This window comes from Hippocampus bargibanti, linkage group LG17 (assembly GCF_051943395.1).
Source record: "Hippocampus bargibanti isolate YZ-2025 linkage group LG17, ASM5194339v1, whole genome shotgun sequence".
NCBI lineage: Eukaryota > Metazoa > Chordata > Actinopteri > Syngnathiformes > Syngnathidae > Hippocampus > Hippocampus bargibanti.
The window spans coordinates 3426299-3445771 of NC_142750.1; the positions used below are offsets into that span (position 1 = coordinate 3426299).

Sequence of the window (19473 nt, forward strand, 5' to 3'; positions counted from 1 at the left end):
CACGGCTGGCGGAGTGATCTTCGGCGGAAGCACACGACCGAACAGCACCAGAGGTTAAATTACCAACAGTCCTTATGGAAGGTGACTCTCCTTCCATAAGCCATCAACGACCATCAAAAAGGTCAATAAAACTTTATTTTACAGCACAGTTTATTTCTTTAATTACAGTCGTCATTTAATGCGCCTCTCTTTCCAAACAGCAATTCCCTTTGACATTCGACCTCCAACGCCATTCCATCAAGCCATAAATGACCATCACAAATGTAAATAAAGTGACTTTATGATACAATGCAGTGTATTTCTTTCATTACAATACAGTAGCACATTTATTATACATAGAATAAGGTATGTTGTGTGTAGTTTTAAGGCTTATTTAGTTGAAAAGTGTATTTTATGGAAACCCGGGAACGGATTATTCCCATTTTAATGGTTTCCTATGGGAATTTTTTTTTTAGATACACACTTTTCGCCTTACACACTCTGTCTGGGAACCAATTAAGTTCATAAGTTGAGGTCTCACTGTACTTCACACCATTTCAACTGTATTAGTCACTGAGCATCGTCGCTTGTTTTTGGCGCTTATCGTACATCATGGCCACATCTGTTCATATCTGCCCAAGATCATTTTTTTCTTTTTTTTTTGGGGTGGGAGGGTGAGAGACGAAGAAATGAGACCGTCTTCCATTGTAATGCAGCTCTCGCCCTCTCTCTCTCTCTCTCTCACTCTCTCTCGCTCTCTCACTCACTCTCACACAGTCATCGGCGATACCGCCGCGTTGCCGCGACTGCTGAGCCTGCGACGTTAAGGCAGCGAGATGAGAAAAAGAGAATAATCTCCCCTCTTTTTTTTTTTCTTTTTTTGTCTTTTCCAGCTTCCGCCAAATGGACGCCCAGTTTGAAGAGGACGCATGTCCAGGTACTGTCCACACATCAATTCTATCTTGTCCCCTTTTTGAAACGATTTAGTGCGAGAGGGAATCAGGCACTTGAGACTTGCACAGGGTATTTCTCTCTCTCTCTCTCTCTCTCTCTCTCTCTCTCTCTCTCTCTCTCTCTCTCTCTCTCTCTCTCTCTCTCTCTCTCTCTCTCTCTCTCTCTCTCTCTCTCTCTGCTGACTTGAGCTGTCTTCCTGCAGTATTCGCTTGTTTTTCACCCTGATTTACAACAGCGTGCGTTTCTCCGCGTGAAATGTTCGCGACTGCTGCACCGCAAGGCGATTCCGGCATGGTAAAAAAAAAAGAACATTGATTTAAAGTAGGCAGAGAAATGAACAGGCAGGGGGTGGGATGGGACTATGGGGCGTAGGATAGGGGGGTGAGGATTTGGGGGGGGGGGGTCTTATGAAGGGAGGTGGTGCAGCGAAAGAAAGATTGGACAGGCTGCGCCATGGACAGATGTGCAAGAGGGATTTAGAGTCGTGGGAGGAAATCACGCAAGGGGATAAAACTGCCATTGAGTGAAACACACAAAAACACACACTAAAAACACACACACATTCCTGTTTCAATAGTTTTGTGAGGTCCGGATAACTCCAGATAAGGAATGAGGACCACCGTTGCCGATAAGATTAGAGAAGAACTAGTGTTCCATTTGAACACTAAATGTCACCCAATTTCCCACTTCAACTTCTTTAAAAACATAGAAATAAAAAGTGGACTTGAAACTGAAATAACAGCAGGAGTGAGGTTTCTGAATGGCTACATTCAAAGTCCTCACCCTTGTAGTGAATTTGGTTAAATATCGTTTTACTTTTTGTGGTATGAACTTTTTCATCTCATTAACCACACACACACACACACACACACACACACACACACACACACACACACACACACACACACACACACACACACACACACACACACACACACACACACACACACACACACACACACACACAGTGAGTAAAAGGTGTGTGTATCCAAGTGAAATGAAAATCTACACTAAAAAATCATTTTGGGTGAATTTGTGAGGACCTCTCTGAAACTTTAACAGATGCATATATAGACCCTCTAGAAGCCTCTAGAATGAAAAACTGCCAAAAGGTCCTCACTTGTCAAAAATGTCCTCACTACATATGGTGTAAAATCTTAGTGGTCCTCACAAGACTAGTCATACAAACACACACACACACGGACACCCCCCCCCCCCATACACACACACACCCTTCACCTGCAATGAAGGGCTTGGGTGTCAGCTGCTTTGAGCACTCCAACGCCTCTATGAGATTTTGTGCATGTCAGTCAGTCAGTGAGTGAGGGAGAGATTCCCGACTGCAACCGTGTCCGGAGCACGCCGATACCGAGCGGCGCCCACACGTTTTTGGGACGAACAGGCAAGGAAAGATTCTCTGAGATTCGGGAATAGTTTAAACGAGACTCTGCTTGGATTGTTTTCACCAAAAAGAAGGAGAAACTGGTGAGATATACATATGTTGTCCATGCACTGATGGAGTAACTTCAGCACCATGGAGAGCGCCCAGTGCTGAGCCAGCACAATGAAGGGGGCTGTGCCGCTTCCAACACCCCCCCCCCCCCTTATTTTTTTCCTTTTCCCTCATGCTGGGGAGATTGCATGCTTGATTATGCACATGTGTATTAGCGTATAAACACATTCTGATCACATAAGACATTCGGGGACGGGGGGGGGTGAAGGGTGGGAGGTGGACAATGGCATGTATTTATAGTTCAGTTCGCTCCAGTCCCAACCAAGGCGGAAGGACTTTTTATTCAGAACTCATTCACTGCCATTCACAAATGTATGCATGAATTGAAAATATGACATAGAATGCCATTTCAGAATTTTTTTCGCTTTGTTTTTTTTTTTGGGTGCCGATAAAGCACTGGCCATGGCCTCTGGTAGTGGTTTTTCCCTTCCTTAAGGGGGCAACGTTTCCCTTTTTTCCATGTTAGTGCTTTGTTCCAGCTTCAGCTGTTGTTAAAGCATGATATAAATTAATATGTATGTACTGTATTGCATTGTATTTTGGACGGCCACCCTCATTTCAAGCTCATATAACTCCAGACCCATATCATTTTATCTGGGTATTCATTTATATCTTTCTTTGTTTAAATAATATCTATTTTTATTCACAAAACTTTATTTATTTATTTATTTATTTATTTATTTATTTATTAGTTAGTTATGTATGTTTGCTTGTTTATTTGTGTTTATTTATTTATTATTAATTTAAATACTATGTATTAATGTATTTATAAAACATGTATTTATTTATTTATTTATTTTAAGTACTATTTATTTATCCCTGAAACCATTTTTTACATCTTTATTGAAGTTTTCATTTATTTAATAATTAAATACCATCTATTTCTTTACAGTAAAGTCTCGTTATATCGATATTCAAGGGAGTCCGAAAAAATATCGATATAACCGGGACTATCGATATATCCGATATCGATATAACGAGACTTTACTATATATATATATATATATATATATATATATATATATATATATATATATATATATATATATATATATATATATATATATGATGTTAATAATTTATATTATAATATTTATAGCCGTGAAAATTTTGGCAAACATCAGTGAAAGTCTTGGTTTGATTAGTGAAAAAAAAAAAAGGTTAATGGGCGCAGCCATTAGTGCCGTTTAAACATTTTGACCTCGATATTCGTCGAGGCCAACACACGTTGGGCTTTGGCGACCGAATTAATTCACGTGGACGCCTCGGGTCAATTGAATTATCGTGCGAATTTGACGGCTCGTTAGTTCGATTAACGAATGTGTGATTTGTCAGGTTAAAAAAAAAAAAAAGCCTGCTGGAATTGATGATTTTATTTGTCATATATTGTAAATCGGTGGCTTTTGAGATGGAATTTGAAGGTGGGAAGAAAATCTATGTTACGAATGTTGGGTGGAAGTGACTTCCAGAGTTTGGGGGCAGAGCAGCTGAAAGCTCTGTCCCCCATCGTGCTGAGACGGGCAGGGGGGTGCACACAGAGGTGGAGGGGGGAAGAGGATCTGAGGGAACGAAAGGGAATAGAAATTTGAAGAAGGTCAGATAGGTATGGGAGGCGAGGTTATGGATAGCTTTAAATGTATAAAGAAGAATTTTAAAGGATAACCGACATCACTTTTTGTTTCCTAACTGACATCAGAAAAACGTTTTATAGCATCTAAAATACCCAAAACACGCAGTATGATATTTTTAGTGCAATGCAAAACAACAATAAAAACATGTACCCTGTGATTGGCCACGGGGCCACCCGCCGAGCGTGCATACGCTCCAATATCAGAAAATAGATGGACGTTTACACGCTCCATGCGCATGATGTCATCTTCTGGCGCACCGTCTTCGCTATTGTTTCTGATCTCGTATTCAACAGGGTCGCTCGGCGTACCTCCGCCAGCTCCGCATTCCAAGGCGCAACCTCCGTATTGATTTCTGGATCCAACAGGAGTGATTATGCAAAGATCCAAAAGGGGGGCATGGGAGGGGGGGTAGATAACCATTGGGACACTCCTCCGTGTTAGTCCAGCGATGCTGTCCAATAGCGCTAATGCGGGTTGAAACAAAGATGGCGGAGGAAATGCAAAAGGTGTAGAGCAGGGGTGTCAAAGTCATTTTTTTGCCGTGGGCCACATTGTAGTTATGGTTTCCTCTCGAGGGCCGTTATGAATTTGGGGAACCCATTAGAATGTTTAAATCCCTTCAAATATTACATATAGAGCACACAGCAAATTAATGAAGAACTCGTTTTCAAATCTGAAGTCAAGAATAATGACTTTTATTGTGGTTGACATCCAAAAATATGAAATTTTGACTCAAATTTTACCAATCATCATGGAATTTAACAAGTTTGATTTGCTTTCGCGGGCCGAAGAAAATGATGTGGTGGGCCGGATTTGGCCTGCGGGCCTTGACTTTGACACCTGTGGTTTAGAGGATATATTATTATGATTATTCTTCTGGTGTTTGTTTTGTTTACATGATCTTTAGGGGTGTTCATTGTTTGATCTGCCATTTTGTTTCACGTCTCAAGTACTAGTAGCTATCTATTCGCTGGCGAGTGGATAGCTAATAGCTATCTATTCGATAATAGCTATCTATTTGCTAGCTATTAGCTATCTATTCGCTAATAGCCATCTATTTGCTAGCTATTAGCTATCTATTCACTGGCTATTAGCTATCTATTTGTTAGCTAATAGCTATCTATTCGCTAGCTACTAGCTATCGATTTGCTAATAGCTATCTATTCGCTAGCTATTAGCTATCTATTCACTGGTTATTAGTTATCTATTCGCTAGCTAATAGCTATCTATTCCCTAGCTATTAGCTATCTAGTGCCACTTAGCATTTTTTTTTTGACAACGATACTAGTGCAGCGTGTTCTACCGGAAACAAATTCCTTGTGTGTTCTACATACTTGGCAATAAAGATGATTCTGATTCTGATTTGCTAATAGCTATCTATTCGCAAGCTATTATCTATCTATTCACTGGCTATTAGTTATCTATTCGCTAGCTAATAGCTATCTATTCGCTGGCTATTAGCTATCTATTTACTAGCTAGCTAGCTTGCTATCTATTTAAGTTACTTCGGGGTTGAGTGAACGCTGGCGCGTGTGGCACCCCCCACCCCCGCGCCGTCCCCTTGGGGTTGGACTGAAATATCATCGAGCGAGAAGTGAATGTCGTTAACATTTTCTCCCGTGGCACCTTGAATTAAGCGGCGCTGGAGTAATGCAATGCAATATTGGTTTCTATAGCACTTTAACAACAGCTGACGCTGGAACAAAGTGCTAACGTGGAAAAAAAGGCAAATGCTGCCCCCTTGTGAAAAATAGAAAACATTGCCAGAGGTCCGGCCAGCGCTTTATCAACACCCTAGCATGAAAAAAAAAAACCGAACAAATTTGGGAATGACGCTCTACGTCATATTTTCAATTTCCGTATAAATTCGGGAAAGGCAGTCAATGATTTCTTCATTTTTGGACTTTTTTTTTTTTTAAATGTAAAGAAACTGCTCAAGTCACGACAGTATCCAACTCCCGGTTAATCCATTTGAAGGCATGAAACGCTGGCTCGGAGTTTGTGACTGTTGACAGTATATGTGTGAGAACTGCACGCGTGTTCAGTCAAGACCATCTGCCATGATCCATCCTTCGTGCCAGCAGCCCGTACCCCCCCCCCGAGTGTGAGCAAGTGAGAAGTGAATGAGTGAATGAGTGAGCGCTGTGCATCCAGCAATGTATGTATGTGTGAATATGTGTACATCTACATCCATACATAATTTTTGATGTATTTTTAAATGAGCCCTTGATCATGACCTCTCTTGTGGCAAAACGGCTAATTCAAGCCGGTGGTATGATTGCAGAATAGTGTATCTCGGTCATGTGCCTGTTGATTGTAAATGCTGCTGGGCTGTGCTTGAGTCCTCATTCTCCTGCAGGCGTTTCTCCGCATGCATTGCACCACCGTGGTGCGAGCTAGTAGCCGTACTGTGTACATGTTGAGCTGCTAATACGATGCCCGCTGTAAGCTCCCCTTGTAGAGGTCAGACTGGTGATTCAGCAAACTAATTTCAGAAGGGACTCGCACATGAATGCACAACAGCAGAACGGACCATTGGGTGAATTTGATTTTCTTCGCAGTTCCTCATGTCGGGGTCCTCATCTTTTCACAAGTCTTTCTTCGTCGCTCGAGTTCACCTGCCTGCAGGTGGTTGTTAAAGCGAATATAAAAAGAAAAGGCATGAAATTGCCAAGCGTCCGTGGTGTTGAAACAAAATGAGACATAAAGAAAAATGGACACAAACAAACCGGGTGGGGATGTGCACGTCGAATGAAAACGTTGTTGAAGCATCTTTGATCCAAATGACCATATTTGGTCTTTATCGTATCGTCTTCGTCCATCTTGGATGCTAATATCCGATCTGTGAGGCCCCAGTTGTTGACGACTGCATTTGTCTATTAGCTACCTATATGCTATTTATTAGCTATCTGGCTGGCTACCTATGTAGCTGATTATCTATTAGCTATATGGCTATCTGGCTAGTTAGCTAACTGTCTAGCTGGCTATCTATTCACTATCTGGACACATTTTTGGACATCTGGCTGTGAATTAGTTAAATATTTGCTAGCTACTAGCTATCTATTCGCTAGGTATTAGCTATCTATTTACTCGGTATTGGCGAGCTATTAGCTCGCTATTTGTTAGGTATTAGCTATCTATTTACTTGGTATTGGCTAGCTATTAGCTCTCTATTCGTTAGGTATTAGCTAGCTATCAGCTATCTATTCGCTAGGTATTAGCTATCTATTCACTAGCTAATAGCTATGTATTCGCTAGGTATTAGCTATCTATTTACTCGGTATTGGCTAGCTATTAGCTCGCTATTCGTTAGGTATTAGCTAGCTATCAGCTATCTATTCGCTAGGTATTAGCTATCTATTCACTAGCTAATAGCTATGTATTCACTAGGTATTAGCTATCTATTTACTCGGTATTGGCTAGCTATTAGCTCTCTATTCGTTAGGTATTAGCTAGCTATCAGCTATCTATTCGCTAGGTATTAGCTATCTATTCACTAGCTAATAGCTATGTATTCGCTAGGTATTAGCTATCTATTTACTTTGTATTGGCTAGCTATTAGCTCTCTATTCGTTAGGTATTAGCTAGCTATCAGCTATCTATTCGCTAGGTATTAGCTATCTATTCACTAGCTAATAGCTATGTATTCGCTAGCTATTAGCTATCTATTCGCTAGCTTGCTACGTATTTGAGTTACTTCCAGGTTGAGTGAACGCTAGCGCATGTGGCTGCCGCTGCTCAACCACAGGAAAAAACTGATCCTGCGACTGTAAAGTGACCTTGAGAGTTTTGAAAGGCGCTTAGAAATGAAATGGATAATGATAATGATAATAATAATGATAATGATGATGATAATGATGATGATAATGATGATGATGATTATTATTATAAATAAAAAATGACATATGGTTAGCTAAGTTCAATAAAAATGCTGGTGAAATATTTGTCTTCGTATTTGGTGCGCCGTTCAATTCCCAAAATAGCATTTTGTAATCAGTTATTGTTACCTAGCACGCAGAAAAAACCTGAAGGGAATGCTTTTCAAACAACATCCAATTGTCCTCTCTCTTCTGTTCCCCATTTTACTCTCATTCAATTTTATTTAACAGTTTGGCAGTTAAAATTCTCATCAAAACATTCGCTCGATCTGCTTCGAAAGGTTCATGATTGTCAAATGAGAGCGACTGGGAAGTCAACCAATGTCACCGCCTCGCCGTGTCTCCACTTTGGATAATGGCCGCTCCATTTGGAAAAAAAAGCAGTTTTCTGTTCCCTTTCCCCTTCTGATGGACAGAACTTAGGACTTAGGACTCCTTTATCACAGGAGCAATTTACGACTTGAAACTCCTTCACAGGAAGAGCTCATTCGCCAGGTTACAAATGTATCAGTTCACGGAAAAGACAATGTTTTATTGCTTACATCTGTTCATGCTTAGAACTCAAGAGGTGTGGTATTCTAATCAAGAAAACTATGTTTTACTAATGTATCACTTTAATTTGCATATACATTGAGACCTCAACTTACAAACACCTCAACTTACAAACTTTTTGTCTTACAAACGTCAAATTTATGAAAATTAAACCTTATAATAAGCACTATTTTCATAATACACACCCACCACGGCTGGCGGAGTGATTTTCGGCGGAAGCACGCGACCGAACAGCACCAGAGGTTAAGTTACCAACAGTCCTTATGGAAGGTGACTCTCCTTCCATAAGCCATCAACAACCATCAAAAAGGTCAATAAAACTTTATTTTACAGCACAGTTTATTTCTTTAATTACATTCATCATGTAATGCGCCTCTCTTTACAAACAGCAATTCCCTTTGACCTTCGACCTCCAATGCCATTCCATCAAGCCATAAATGATGTAAATAAAGTGACTTTATGATACAATGCAGTGTATTTCTTTCATTACAATACAATAGCACATTTATTATACATAGAATAAGGTATGTCGTGTGTAGTTTTAAGGCGTATTTAGTTGAAAAGTATATTTTATGGAAACCCGGGAACGGATTATTCCCATTTTAATGGTTTCCTATAGGAATTTTTTTTTTTGAGATACACACTTTTCGCCTTACACACTCTGTCTGGGAACCAATTAAGTTCGTAAGTTGAGGTCTCACTGTACTCTCAATAAATAGCTTGGCAGAGGGCTGCGGAATTCAGACATCTGTCATGAATGGCTGCGTCTCCTGCCGGCAGTAAAAGACAATCTTTCTAGGTTCGAGTCTTTGTCCACAATCTCCGATCGAACAACGCTAACATGCGCCCGGTTCAACGAGGATGGAAAGACAGACGGGAAGATGATTGAGATGGATGCCGTTCATTAGAAAAGCTCATTTTTACTCGTCTCCGCTTCACAATCGTTCCCCCAAACGGGACGCCGAACGCTCCCGTCGCTTTTTTGCAGTTCTAAACGCCGGTAAAAATCCTCACTGGGCGCAACGATGACTCAGTGTTTTATTCAAACTTGATTCTGCCGTGACGCATTAGCCAGATGTGTGCTCCCGCACGGCTCGTTGGGCACACCTGCCAAGATTTCACTCGCCTGCTTTGCGCGCGTTAGCGCAAGCAGTAAACTGCAGTCGTGGCATCTTGAAAACAACCTGAGCTGTGTAATGCCACTCGTAGTTAAATTTAATTGTTAAACTCGTTATGTTTGACATTAATTTAAGACATTTACAAGTTGCGTATTGAAGCTCATGTTGCTTTAAATTCTGTTAGCCTAATGCTAACGTATCATGGTAAACGCATAGAACAGAGTGATAGCGCTTTAAGCAATGTACTGTATTTCGGGTTGTAGGTCCAGTAGACACGGTGTCCTCTGGAGGATTATATTTCATATTGTGACAGATATATTGGGAACTCTTTAGTTAAAAGTGGATCCAAACATTCCCCTACTTATGAACATTCAAGTTACGAACATTTTTGTTGTAACATATGTAGTCTTCTCTCCAGTTGTACAGGTACACTGTACATATCTTTATAAAGCATATATTTTATTGAATGTTTATTTTTCAGTACAAACCAATACAGGTTACTTCTACAAGCCTTAAAAATACTTATATAAACCTTAAACATACTTATATAATCCTTAAACATAAAGTACATTCGTCTGTGTAAGCTCTCAGTCGTACAGGAGTGGTCCATCGGTGAAAAGGTTTCTTCAGCCGTCATCTGTACTTCTTTGAAGGTGTCGGACGTTTCGCTTCTTATCCAAGAGGCTTCGTCAGCAATTTTTTTTTTTGCTGGTAGTGTTGGCCCTATATATATATATATATATATATATATATATATATATATATATATATATATATATATATATATATATATATATAAAAACCCTACTGTTCAGGCGTCTGCTAGCAGAGTCTGCTATGATAGGTCCTTGCTCTCTATGTGGATGGCTAGCGAGACGGATGGCTAGCGAGATGAATGGCTAGCTGGATGAATGGCCAGCTGGAGGGATAGCTAGCGAGATAACTGGCTAGCGAGAGGGATGGCTAGCGAGATGGATGGCGATCTAGATGGATAGCTAGCTAACTAGCTAGCTAGAAAGGGAGAGAAGAGCGCATTGTGAATAGCAACACAGGTGTAACCTGGTAAAACCTGACAATAATAACAAAGAGGCTCAAAGCCTCCTGGGAATCCACGTTGGCAGGTCACAGATGGTTTCAGCTTTTATGTGCTTTGGAATGAGAAGCCCAAAGCTTCTTTTCACACACGGATATAACATGACAAGCCCACCTACACCCCCCCACCCCCAAAAATAGAAATCATGCTCCAACTGCCATGAAGTATTTTTTAAATTTCTTATTTTTTTTTTTTACAGGAAAGGGTTAACCTCCTCTTTGATTTTCATTTCTAGGCCCTGAGTTGTGATTGAAGCCATCAGAAGTGAGTCTTGGAAGGTTTTTTATTTTGATTTTTTTGGGGAAGTGGGGAGTGTTTGCTCACTCCGTGACGGATACGCCGCCGCACCGCAGCTAAGTGAGAGAGCCAAGCCGACAAAGCCGACTGACGACATAAAGGGCAACAGGTACGTTTTCCTTTTTGGATCCTTTGAATTCACTTTATCTTGATAATAATCGACGAGAATTTAGATTGAGAAACCATTTTTAATACAAGACCAAAAACAAGAAAAAAAATACAACAATTTGCATTGTAATGAGATTGAGAAGTAAATAATAATCATAAAAAAACATTTAATTTACAAACGCATTTCAAAGCACCCAAGGACACTTTACAATTAGAAGAACAATACACACCGATAATGATACTGATACTGATACTGCTACTACTACTACTACTACTACTACTACTACTACTACTACCACTAGTACTACTACTAATAATAATACATTTCATTTCATTTCTAAGCGCCTTTCAAAACTCTCAAGATCACTTTACAGTTACAGGATAAGTTTCTGTGAGTGAGAAAGCGACACGCGCCAGCGATCACTTAACCCGGAAGTAACACAAATAGATAGAAAGATAGCTAGTTCGCTAATAGCTAGCTAGTCTGCTTGATAGCTATTTAGCTAATTGATAGCTAGCTAGATAACTAGCTCGTCAGCTAGATAGCTAGCTCGTCAGCTAGATAGCTAATAGATAGCTAGCTACATAGCTAGCTAGATAGGTAGCGAGATAGCTAGATAGATAGCTAGCTGGTAAGATAGATATATAAAAATAAGTGATAAATATATAAAACCATTAAATAAATAATATATAATATATATAGTCACGCAATAATAAATAAGTTCTCTTTGGGTTCTTATTGGCCTCCATTTATGCAATCACTATCAAAATAAAATCAGATCTTATTTCAAGCTCAATCGTCACCAAATACTGTCTAAGCGTATAAAATAGCGTGTTTTTCAATTTCATGAATCGTTTTTAGGGCAAGTGACAGATTTCTTCCAAAGTGTACATTGTCACTTTGTTTTAGCGAGCAGGAGGAGCTTGTCACCGGCGGCAATGAAAGCATGAGTTAGCGTCTTCCTTCACATCACATAGCTCCCTTTCCGGTTTATAGCACGTAGCGTAGCATAGCGTAGCGGCACGGCTATCATTTGCGCTTTACCACTACTATTATATCACGGCGGGAAGCGGCGCGATAAGTGTCGCTATATGTGTCGCGCCGTGATAGAGTCAAAGAAATAATTGTGGTAATTAGCATTTCTCTCGTTTTTATTCTGCCTACTTGGGTGAAGAAGAATGGAACGCGGGACACATTGGAATTGCTGTTTGCCTTTCGAATTGCTCAGATCACTTGATTGGATGGAATTCTGGTCATTATGGGGGGGTTGTTTGATACGGTTTTGTTTTATTTGTTGGGTTCTAATTTCCTGGAGTTATTGGACTTCTAAAAAAAATATATTTCTATATTATAATTGGAAAACTGGTTTTATTCATTGAAGGTGCGCCTTATAGTCCGGTGCGCCTTATACAGTAAAGTCTCGTTATATCGATATTCAAGGGAGTCCGAAAAAATATCGATATAACCGGGACTATCGATATATCCGACCCTGTTTGCATGTAATTTTCTCCGTGCGTGCATAGAAATAGTATCGATATAACCGGGACTATCGATATATCCGATATCGATATAACGAGACTTTACTGTATATGCAAAATGTTTGAAAATACACCATTCATCGGGGGTGCAATTTATACTCCGGTACGCCTTATACACCGGAAAATACTGTAATATAACAGGTCTCAACTACTGTCAGCAGCCACAACTCAATTCCCCCTGTAGAAAAAGTCATGTGTACTTCCCGCCTCTACTGTAGCACCATATAATGCGGTGTGCCTTATACAGGTAACATCCGACTTACGACCGAGTTCCGTTCCGACCAAACGGTCATATGTCGAAATGGTCGCAAGTCGAAATCCATTCAAAATGTTGACTAGAGACTCTGAGGCTAATTGTCACGCAAACTCTCCCCTTTGGTTGCCATCACACGGTCGATTGCTGTGCGAGAGTGAGATGCTGGCTGGCTGGCTGGCCAAAATTGTCGTACGCGTTGCCGGCCTGATAGCGTGATGTGGTGCCAGACGTACAATATTTTTTTTTAAAAAAATAGGGTCTGGAGGTCGTGGTCGTAAGTGCGTTTGGTCATAAGTCGAGCTGGTCGTAAGTCGGCTGTTAACTGCATTTGGAAAACTTTTATCTATTTATATATTATACTTGGAAAACTTTTTTCAATCATTGAAGATGCACCTTATGGTCTGGTGCGCCTTATATAGAAAAGGTTTGAAAATACACCATTCATTGGGGGTGCGCTATATACTCCGGTGCGCCTTATACACCGGAAAATACTGTGTTTATTTTTTACATTGTGAAAATGTTTTTCCTTCATTGAAGGTGCACCTTATTGTCTGGTGCTCCTTATAAATGAAAAAGTTTGAAAATACACCAATCATTGGGGGTGCGCCTTATGCACCTGAAAATACGGTATTCCTATTTTACATTTTGAAAACGTTTTTCCTTCATTGAAGGTGCACCTTATGGTCTGGTGCGCCTTATATATGAAAAAGTTTAAAAATACACCATTCATTGAGGGTGCGCCTTATACTCCGGTGCACCTTGCACACCGGAAAATACGGTATTTCTATTTCACATTTGGAAAGTGTTTTTCCTTCATTGAAGGTGCACCTTATGGTCTGGTGCGCCTTATATATGAAAAAGTTTGGAAAGACACCATTCATTTGGGGTGCGCCTTATACACCGGAAAATACGGTGTTTCTATTTCACATCTGGAAAGTGTTTTTCCTTCATTGAAGGTGCACCTTATGGTCTGGTGCGCCTTATACATGAAAACGTTTGAAAATACACCATTCATTGGGGGTGTGCCTCATACTCCGGTGCGCCTTATACACGGGAAAATATGGTATTTATATATTATATTTGGAATATGTTTTTCCTTCATTGTAGGTGGAACTTATGGTCTGGTGCGCCTTACATATGGAAGACGGTTGAAAAGACACCATTCATTGGGGGTGCGCCTTATACTCCGATGCGCCTTATACGCCGGAAAGTACAGTACGTTGTCTCGCATTGGTGGACTAAAGAGTTTTTTTTTTCTCTAAAACCTCTGAACCAAAAAAAAAAGTAAAACTTTAATAAACAATCACGAGCGTCTTTTAGGAGGAATAACGGCTTTGGGGATTGAAATACAATAAAGTCTCGTTATATCGATATCGGATATATCGATAGTCCCGGTTATATCGATACTATTTCTATGCACGCACGGAGAAAATTACATGCAAACAGGGTCGGCTATATCGATAGTCCCGGGACTTGAATATCGATATAACGAGACTTTACTGTATTTTCACATCTCAGAGCAGAGAGAGAACGGGGACGCCATCAAAGTCAGACAAAACACTAAACAAGGATTAATTATACGGATTATGAGACGATAGAGGCGGAAAGCAATCCCAAAAAAAAGTCGTTTGAATGTCGATGAGGAAATGACAAAACGTCATGCGGCATATCGTATCGGTGACTCATAGTATTTGAAGTAGTTTTTGAATACTTTCCATCTCCACAGGAGGCAAGCTGGTGAAAATGATGACTTTGGTCGTATTGGGCAGTCAAGCAAAAATAGCCTTAAGCGGAAACCTTTTTATTTTCTTTCTGTTTTTTTTAACGCGACATCAGTTTTAGTCTGGCAGGAAAATAAATCAAACCTGAGGGAAATAAAACAAACAAATAAGCAAATTGGAATTCATATTCTGTGTATCACATCAATGAATGAATGTCGTATTTCAGCAATGAAGTACCGAAGTCACACTGCGCATACTAATTAGCACGTTGTGTTTTTTTTCACATCATCAGAAGCGAAATAATTAACAGTTCAAGACAGTTAGAGGGGTAATTATGAAGGGACCTCATGACACAAAATAAAAAAATAAAAAGAAAGTATTTAGCCTGACATCCCATAAGAAGTTCCTGGATTTAATTGGATTAGGCTTTATTAGTCTCGCAGTGGAGAAATTTACATTTTGCAGCAGCACAGTAATGAAAGTAAAGAGAAAAGGAAAGAAAGAAGTAGAAAAACAAAATACAGGAGCTGCTGTAAAGGCAGCCACTCTCGCGGCGCCATGTTGAAGTCAAAACAGCAACTAATAAAAAAACTAACAAATAATATGACACAGACAAAGACAGTGGAGAAATTTACATTTCGCAGCAGCAAAGTTATGGCAGGAAGAAGAAAGGAAAGGAAGAAGTAGAAAAACAAAATACAGGAGCTGTTGTAGAGGCAGTCACTCTCGCGGCGCCATCTTGAAGTCAAAACAGCAACAAAAAAAACTAAATAACAAATAACGTGACACAGACAAAGACAGTCATTCAATCTAAAGCACTTTCTGCACCCTCTTTGTTGCATGAAGCAGTTCTAGATGAAAGAGGAGAAGATCAAAGCATCCTTTTCACCAGTGGATCAGGGATGCCATGTTGACATGTGCACGTCTGCTACAAGCTAAATGTTGAAAGCAAATCACGAAGCTGTAGCATCTTATTGACGAAAAGAGACTGTGCCACATCTCCTGTCCCACTGCAAATCCGCTTCAATTCCAAGCCGCGACAAGGCAACAAAAAAAAAAAAGCAATGATCAAGGGAGCGCTTCCTTACTCGGGCGCCATCTTTGCCTTTTTTTGTCCTGTATTGTCAGAATACCAACGGTGTTTGAAAACCACTCACGTTTTTGTTTGTGTGAAAACATTTCACATTTTTAAAGATGAAAAGATGTGTAAGAAAATCATGCGGTGAACCCGAGGGACTGTTACCAAGGTTCTGTAGCTTTAAGAGAGAAGGCGAGAATTTGACATCGTTTTGCTGCGTCTCATTATTCACCCCCCCCCTCCCCCACCCCTTTTCCCACAACCAACCCTGAAATGTAACTGTAAAATTCGCTCCACTTCCTGTCTAGTGCGCGAGCGCCCATTAGCTTGACAGAACAGCAGCAGTGTGACACAGGTGCCATTCATCTAGTCAAGCGTCGGGAATTAAACTAACTCTGGCGCTTTAATAATAATCCATTTCATTGAATTGTGACTGTGATTTGAGTTATTCCGGGTTGAGTGAACGCTGGCGCGTGTGGCTGCCGCTGCTCACCCACAGAAAAAAACGTATCCTCTGATTGTAAAGTGACGTTGAGAGTTTTAAAAGGCCATCTTGTGCATTTTCTGGCCGCTACATTGGAGTCCAGACGGCTGGAATTGATACGGAAGGACTTCTTTAATCGATTGCAAACATTTATGCTTTCCTCTTCAGAACTATCTGTAATCATATTCATAACTGGATGACTAACAAGAAAGGATCTTCTCCGAATCGGAACTCTCTGAAGCCATTGTTTTGATTCTGGAGCTAGGCAGTTTGTGACCTAATGTGACATAACAAACAAGGGGGCGGGACTTTCTCAATCTGTCCAGTTCTGAGCTCATTTTGTGGCAGTTTTGGGCCACTTTAAGTCATTTTTATTGGTGTTTTGCATTTGACTGAAAATATCAGCCAGCGTGTTTTGCGTATTTTAGATGCTATAAAACGTTTTTCTGATGTCAGTTAGCAAACAAAACAATGATGTCGGTTGTCCTTTAAACAACACCCAAACGCTTCCATGGACGTATTAACTTGAATGACCCCCCTGATCACGTTTGTAGGTGATGTTTAAATGAACCTGTGAGTCAGTAAAGAACATACTGAGTCAGACCCGACGAGGCGGAAAAAATCCGAAGGCTCACGCACGCATGTGCTTTGGATAATGAGGGAACACAGAGTAACACGGTTTCCGGATGTGAGGAACATGAAGATGCATTTGTGTGTGGTGTTGGATGATAATCACTCCATTTGGTGATTTTTGTTTTTTTTTCTCACGTGTACGCCGTTCGCTGCATCAATTTCTCACAATGCCAGGACATTTTCTTTGGGATGCCAATGACTGATTGTGCCCATTCAGGCATCAATCTTGTGAATTGCACTTTAATTATGAGTCATGTCTGCTTATAAGTGCCTTTTTACAACCAAAATAAGAAAACCCATTCAGTCTTTTAACTCCTTCACTGCCAGACGTGCAAAAATGTGTCCACTCCGGCGCCAGGGTTTTTGTCATTCAAATTCCGCGACCCACAGAATACTGAGTTTTAGGACTACATAACCATTCAACGCAGCGTAAGAAACTGTAGACTCTCTTCTTTCATTGAAAAATGGTTAATTCCTAAGTTATATGAGTCTGGAGTTATATGAGCCTGAAATGTGGGCAGCTGGATAAATGCAATGCATACATATTGATTCATATAGTGCTTTAACAACAGTAGCTTAAGCTGTAACAAAGCGCTAAAATGGACAAAATGCAAATTCGGCCCCCTTGTGGAAGGGAAAAAAACATAGAGGTCTGACCAGCGGTTTATCGGCACCTTTCCCACAAGAAAAACTAAAACCCGAACCAATTCGGGAATGGCGTTCCACGTCATATTTTCAATTCCCGAATAAATAATAATCTCTTCATCAGAAACAAATAGTTAATTCCTAAGTTATGAGTCTGGAGTTATCTGAGCTTGAAATGGGGGGTAGCTGTTCCAAAGGCAAATGATACCAAATTTGGGAATAGCGCTGCATGTCATATTTTCAATTCCTTAATAAATCTCTACTTTCTTCAGAAAAAAACTAGTTAAATCCTAGGTTATATGAGTCTGGAGTTATCTGAGCTTGAAATGGGGGCGGCTGTTCAAAAGGTAAATGATACCAAATTCGGGAATGGCGCTCCATGTTATATTTTCAATTCCCGAAAAAATCTCTTCTTTCATCAGAAAAAATAGTTAATTCCAGAGTTATATGAGTCTGGAGTTATCTGAACTTGAAATGGGGGGCAGCTGTTCAAAAGGCAAATGATACCAAATTCGGCACTGAATGAGTTAACAATCGCCCTGTTGTCGCTTCGCAATCGGGTGTTCACATTTTAAGACTTTTTTTTTTTCCATACCCTTTACGTCTTTAATTTTTGAGCCGCTGGACGAAGCAGAAAATGAACGGTTTAATACAATATTTCTACGCCACAACAACAACAACAAAAAAAATGACATATGATGCACAATACAAAGTGATGAAAAATGTTCAATGCTTCAAATATCGACACAGGAATTAAAGCTTATTTTTAAAAATGTATTTATTCAAACGCTTCGTGACCTACAAACCGAGAGAGTGAGAAAAAGAGAGCCGGCGCCATATGCAGCCAATCGTACACATTACGTAAACTGACCCAGTGTTGTAATCAGATCAGTATGCTTGAAAAAGCCAATCCGCAATCCAGTGCGAAAAACAACTGCATTTTCGCAAAGAAGAAGAAAAAAAAACATGTACGCTTTCCTCCCGTGGGAATTTTTTTTTTTGTATGTTCGCAGATCCTCGGTGGTCTCTGGGGGGGTCTTTGACTGACTTGAAGATTGCATCCGAATAATGCGCAAAGTGTATCCGTGATGTATATTTCATGTACGCGATGATCGGTGTTCGCAATTAAAAAGTAAGAATGGATGTAGGGTGGGAAGTGGTGTGTGTGTGTGTGTGTGTGAGGGTCTTGGTAAGCAGCATCAGATGCCATTTTGTGGGTGCAGAGTGCTTCCAGATTCCATTTTACTTTGGTTTATTACTATCTATTTAGCTAGCTAGCTATTATCATTCTGGATGGCTGGCTACTGTAGTTAGCTACTGTGTTAGCTATCTATTAGCGAGCTAGCTTTCTATCTATTTGACTTACTTCCGGGTTGAGTAAACATTGACGGTTGTCCTTTAAATCTGCGTTTATGTATGTTAAAAAAAGAATTAAAAAAATTAGAAAAACATCAGATCAGAAGACTGTACACAGAATGCCCTGAATCCATTTTATAATTCATTTTTGGCCACTACTAATATAAAAAAAAAAAATAATCATAGCGCCCACTTTGAATAATCCGAAGCTTCAGTGTTTTTAGCAAAGGGCGCGGCCAAACGCGACGACCATTTTGCACTTTAATGACCCTGTCAATCAAGCTTACCTTCCTTTCCATGTTCCTCCTGTTCATGTTGGACTTACACATACAATTCAATGACAGCTGGCAGAAGAAGTCACACAAAATCAACTCTGGCTGGTTTAATCTTAAAACGAGACGATTGCATTTCGGATTACGGCTTTTCCGTCGACGAAACTAGCGACTCGTATTCGCCTAACATATTTTTAAAGGTCTCAGAGACACACTCCTAAGTGGAGCATTAAATGAGGACTTGTTCCTCGTTTGAGACTTAGCCCTTGTGCTATTTTCAACCCGTAGAATCATGTCAGGGTTAAATTAAGCAGCTAGCCAGTGAGCTAGAATGTGAGCGCACGCGCGGTTAGAAAATCGGCAATG

At 40.2% G+C, this 19473-nt stretch overlaps 1 protein-coding gene across 1 annotated transcript in view; it reads left to right on the plus strand.

The window, feature by feature from the left end:
- The first annotated feature begins 777 nt into the window (after positions 1-777).
- elfn2b (extracellular leucine rich repeat and fibronectin type III domain containing 2b) overlaps positions 778-19473 on the plus strand; it is a 40860-nt gene continuing 22164 nt past the window's right edge. Inside the window, exons 1-2 of the mRNA XM_089019402.1 lie at positions 778-916; positions 10954-11124. The gene's annotated coding sequence lies outside the window, so the exon portion shown is untranslated. The remainder of the gene's footprint in view (positions 917-10953; positions 11125-19473) is intronic.